At 35.0% G+C, this 6,000-nt stretch overlaps 1 protein-coding gene across 1 annotated transcript in view; it reads left to right on the top strand.

The window, feature by feature from the left end:
* The window catches only part of patj (PATJ crumbs cell polarity complex component), a 164,387-nt gene that overhangs the window by 81,895 nt on the left and 76,492 nt on the right, over positions 1-6,000 (top strand). The window lies entirely within an intron of this gene.

A 6,000-nucleotide genomic window follows, 5' to 3' on the forward strand; every position in this document is an offset into this window, starting at 1 on the left:
TTAGAATATTGCCTCATGTAAAAATTATAGTAGTATGTTCATGAATAAAATATATCGTAATTGAATTGGTGTGACCTTTGTTTTTGAAGAACCTTTCTAATCATGCTCCATGGCCATAGGAGTATTGATTGTATTAACTCTGTTGCTGATTGTAATAAGTATAACTTGAAATGATCAATTAAGTATCTCCAGGTTTTGTTTAACTTGACAGTATATTGGCAGAAGTATGAATTATTTCTACTGCTACATTGGTGCCATTAAACTAAATTGCTGTAGTAACAAAGCTGGCTGCCTTATATTATTATAACATTGTTGATTGTTGACAAGTAATTCTTGCCAAGTTTTGGAAGGTCAGAGTTTGCACGCAGTCCTTGTTGATTATCAGTTTGTGAAGCTTCTCTTTATAAGGAAATGTTCTATCGTGGTTTGTTCACTCCTTTTTATTATATATAACTATTGTGATAAAATTTATTTCCAACATTCTGTGAAAGTGTAACACCCGGTTCATTCCAAAGTTATTCTATTTGACTGCTTCAAAAATTTAGTAACTTTCAATTCTGTCCAACAATAAGGGGAGGGTTTATTGTTTGGCTTTCTACAAGTCACTCAGGTCAGTTTGGGGGTCTCCGTAAACCAGTTAAAAAGATTACAGACAGGGACTGAATGTCAGTGAGTTTGAGACCGTGAGATGTGCACTCAATCTTAGAAGTGCTGATTTTACCGCAGGGAAGGCAATTGAAGTATACTGAGTCGAGGCAGTTGAGGGATCCAGTTTTGAATAGCTCAATATAGCTAGGGCTTAAGCAGGAGTGCCAACTCAACCAAGCTGCTAGCAGCAGCCTAACTGTTGGAGCAAGAAATAAGGATAGAAGCAGATTGCATGTCAAGCAGTAATGCTGTTAGTTCTATTGCTAGAGGCCACTAAACTGCATCTGCTCTGTGTCATTGGAGTCTCGGAGAAGTCCTACAGCAGTTGAATGTCTCTGGCTTGTCAGGGTTTGGTAATGTTCTGGAAGCTGTAAAGACTCAGAAGGAACAGTGTGCTACTAATCAATCAGTATGATTGAAAATGGGGATCGAAAAGCAGTGTTGGCTTGATGCTGCTGAGCATGATGGGAGCTTCAGGGAGAAGCACAAATCAAAGTCTTTAGCTTGAACAAAGTAGCTGCTGAAGAAATTCTGGATTTGTGAATGTGAATAATTAGTGGAGTGTATTTATCACAGCCCATGGAAGCATGGATTAGAGCAGGTACAGTCATGGAGGCAGCCCATAAGAGTCGCTCTTGAGAAGGAGTTTTAAGGCCAGATGAGCAACAGTGAACAATTGTAATCATTCGTGAAGTTTAATTAGAATTGGTGTCCTGATGTATTAAAAATGATTAAGGGGAGCTGCTGAGAAATCCATAAGACCTGGCTTGATTGTATTTGGTGTGTGCTATGGGCTGTTTAGCCTCAACATATCACCTGTGTTTACCACATAAAACTATAAGATGTAAGAGCAGAAGTAGACCATTTGGCCCATCGAGTCTACAGTGTCCTTCAACAAGATCAAGACTAATCTGATAACGCTCAAGTCCACTTTCTTGCCTTTTTCCCATAACCCTTCGTTCCTTTACTGATTAAACACCTGTTTATCTGAACATACCCAATGACCCACCTTGATAGCCTTCTGCAGTAATGTGTTAGAATTAAGTTATACATATATTGTAGATTGCATTACAATTCTAGCTTGTATTGTAAAATCTTGTTTGTTCAAAAACATGGAATCCTGCTTCCTTCATTTTTTTAGTAAGTCCCCTGGATATCAACTTTTGTCTACCTGAAAACTAAAAAGGTGATTGGTCCCTAGTCAGGTCATAATATAAAATTGGAGGGCCGGTCTGGAACCATAACATGATCTCTGTGATATGTTTTGGTGCCAGGGAGCTATAAGTGAGACTGATTTGACTTCATCTCTAGCACCATATTCTGTAACTTGCCCAGTTTTCCTTGAAGGAGGTGTTTCAGTAGGAATGGCAAAGTTGATTAAAGGTTGTTCAGTTATGCAATGACGAGTGTGTTGCAGACTTTCAAAGCAAGAGTATTTAGAAGCCTCATAGCTTAATATGATATTGTTTGCTTTAACTTGTTGCAACTACTGGAAAGTAAGAGTTTAAAAGTTGCACGTGATTCAAAATACAGCAGCAGAATAGGGAAGATACACAAATACATTGGCAAAAATATATTTTATTGTGAATTTGATTGCTTGTGATAATTCCTCAAACTCTGTTAGGTAATAGTGTTTTTTGTGTGCTGTGTTAATGTTGTAGATTTATAATTTATGTAGAGAATTGGTATTGATAAATATGATTAATGTTGATTGTGATTTATGTAGAGAATTCTAAGTTTCTCCTTTATGGTATTGTTCAGTCCAATTCAACACTGATGGTTTTAAAGCCAAGAAAGTGTTCTGTATTGAAACATAGCAGATGTTCAACATGCTGCACCACAGTGTGTTATGATACCTGCAAGTTGTTGGACCTGAAATGCATTGTACTGAAAAACAGGATGTTTACAGTCTACCAGTTGGTGAGTGACTGTTCTCTGTTGCTCTGTCATGTAGAAGTTTAGAACAGACGGAAAATTATGTATGTCGGAAGGTACGTTTGCTTGGACTTATACAACAGAGCTCCATTGTGTGTTGTCTTCTGATTTATTTCATTAGACCAACAGCCAATACCTGAGTGCAAATCTTCTGACTATTTTCTAAATTCAGGATAGCATGTGGTACAGAGATCTCTGAAAGTCAAAGTACATTTTTCATTTTAAAAGTATGACTTATATTTCAAGTTTATCTAATAACAATCATTATAATTATATTCAATGTGGTGCTTAAATGGGAGAAACATAAAACAACAACAAAGGTTCTGGATTTAAGTTTTTCTGACTTCATTGAGATGAAATGTAGATAGTCTGTTGTGAACTGGGAAGATCTGTTAATGGGGACAATGTCAGAGTACCAGTGGAAAGTGTTCAAAACAATAATATTGAGCATTATTAGTATATATTAATATATATCTAATTGTTAGGAGTTTTTGCCAAGCAAAACAAGAGCTTGACAATTAAGGAAGTAAAAGACAATGTAAAAGTAGAAGTGAAATATAATAATGCAAAAAAATTGCTTCTGTTAGTTGTGAAAAATACAAAGAATAGCAAAGGGGTGACAAATTGGATTGTATAAGCTGTAGAAGGGAAGTGTGAAATGAAACTTGTAAGGGATATCAAAACCAACACAAAACATTTTTTTTGAGTTAAATTAGAAAGAAAATAGGTTGGTCAGACACAATTGAGAATGTTTAAACTGATAATTATACTGTTGTTAATGAAAATAAAGAAATGTCATTCATGCTGAGGAATTACTTTTAATCGGTATTTGCAGAAGAGAAAAAGATGCCTGACACCCTAAAGAAGACTATTATTGAGTCATGGATTCTTAACATAGCAAGGTATTGTTAATGAAGAAATTAATGGCAGTGAAGAGTGTCAAATCCTTGGGACCAGATATTTTCTATTCCAATGCTTTAAAAGAGATAGGTGAGAACATTGCAGATGTTCTAACCACCATCTTCCAAAATTGTCTTGATTTGTATAAGCAGATGATGCGTGATGAAACTGAATGAATTTTCTGATGAACTGACTGAAGTAGTGGACCAAGGATTGTCTCTGTATTGTTTATATCAACTTACTGAAGATATTTGCTAAGAGATATCAAGCTAAATTTGAAGCCTGTGGTTTCAAGGCAAGTTATTGAATTGGTTAGGACATGGGTTGAATGGCAGCAGACAGAGTAGGGATAATGACAGAAAGATAATTGGAATAGTTAGCAGTATAGATAGAGCACAGTTACCAGGAGATATTGATAGATCGAGTGAGTGCCCAAAACTTTTGGCAAATGGAGTTTGATGCAATATATTGCAAGGTCATTGGCTTTGGACCTAAAAGAATAAAGTAGGATAATCCTAAATGGCGAGATCTAGTGATGAGTATGTGGAGTGAGGTCGCAGATCAGCCATTATCCAAACAAATGATGAAAATGGTTTACTTCCACTCATATATACCTGTTCTCATGTAATAAGATTTTATTGTTTTAGGAGGCCTTTCCTTAAAAGAAATTCCTTAATTTTGTTTGATAAGGACTAACAGCTAACAAAATTGCAATGTATTTTTCCAGTCTAAGTGTATCTATGTTAAATTCCACAGTTTTTTATTCATTCTTGAGTCCATATTTAAGTACAATGGTGGTAGGAATTTGCAGTAAAGATTGTTTACAAGTATTTTGCAGTCTGTTTTACAGTTTAGATTTCTACAAGTATGTGTAATACACATACATCCTTCACCTCGAATTTCAGTAGTCCACGTCAAATTGAGGCCTGACTGTATTTTGGTTTTGTTTTGCTTGCTTTTAGCAGAATGTGCAGAAATGTTATGAATTTCTAGTTTATAAGTGCTTGAAATTTTACTAAATAGAAGTGAAAGTTAAATAAGTTTGATTTGGCTAAAGCTTTATTCCATATATCCCCAACTACTTTGTTCAAGTGAGGAACTATGAGTTATTGCTTCAGAAAATTTCATTTATTGATTTGTGGAGTCTTATCAGGTTTTCACTAGGTAAAACTCAAAAATATCTTTCCAGATTGCTTGACTGAATTATTTAATCTTAATTTCTATAAAATGAAACGTACATGTTAATGCCTTAAATGATGAACTTATTGCAGTGCATAATTAGTTCAGTCTTGTTGACTGTGTATGTTATTTTGTGTAAAAAACAGAATAAGAATATTGGAAGAACTTTTTTTTTAAATCTTGGTTTAAGACGTTTTCATAAAATAAACAGCATAGAATAGTATGTAAGGAACAAAGATTTTGTGATATCAATGATTTACATAATTCATGTTTTCTTTAACAAAGAGCTGTTGTATTTTCCAAAATTCAATATCTCAGAATACCAATCATACCAATTACCAATCACAAGGAGACACCAAATTTATTAACACTGTGTTATATGGACATTTTTTTGCTTATCCCCATCATGCTTTTTGACTTGTGAAATGTGTTAGCAGACAGTACCATATTCTGTTATTTGAAGCATCTACTGTCCTGTATAATGCAAGATGAGTTATGTTTGCATGCTGTCTACCCACGTTGCTTTTGACTAAGGAAGAAAAAGAATCTCATATTATGCAAACTTAAATGCATGACCTGCCATTTAGTTTATAACCTGGGTCTTTTTACCAGTAATGTATCCTTTTCAGAGTGAAACTGGTAAAAATTGTTTTAACCATTTTTTCACCAGGAGCTGGTTTCAGTCTCTGAGTCTTTTTTTGCAAATGACAATTGGCCAGTGAATAACTTCAGCCTTTATTAAATAACATTAATACCCGTGTCCATACAGCATCTGTTCAAGTTCTCCTTGAAGTAACCATTTTTCAAAGCTGAGCCTGTGCATTTAATTTTGGCAATCCTCTTAGAATTTTTTCAAAAGCTGTTAATTTTCCTAATTCCTTTTTGAAATTTCATTTATATTTTACTCTGTGCAATTTATTAAGTTGTCAGGCAATTGTTGCCATTCCTGTTCTCAGCCTGCTAGAAAGCGATAAAGACTTAAGTGGCTGGGGCCTGATGGTTGCAGTTGGAACATCTCCCTTCTTTCTTGAAGAAATGTAATTCCGTGGAGGACCTTCCCTGATGGTGTTGCTGTGACTGGGTGCTAATTGCATGTTATACACTACCAAAGACATTGTGCTGGTATCGTGCCATGGAATATGTAACGCTATCTTGAATTTCCTTTAAGGCATTTTTCCTTGATTGATACATGTTGCTTGATTTCTTATTAATACTGTTCTGCATTTTGTGAAATTTTGTTTTTCCTTTTTCACAAAAATGCTGGGTACTAACAAATTAGCCATGACTATGTTGGCAAATGTGGCATGCTTACGCAAAATAAACTGCCTGGAAAGTACG

The sequence above is a fragment of the Rhincodon typus genome, chromosome 10 (genome assembly GCF_021869965.1).
Source record: "Rhincodon typus isolate 14 chromosome 10, sRhiTyp1.1, whole genome shotgun sequence".
NCBI classification, from domain to species: domain Eukaryota; kingdom Metazoa; phylum Chordata; class Chondrichthyes; order Orectolobiformes; family Rhincodontidae; genus Rhincodon; species Rhincodon typus.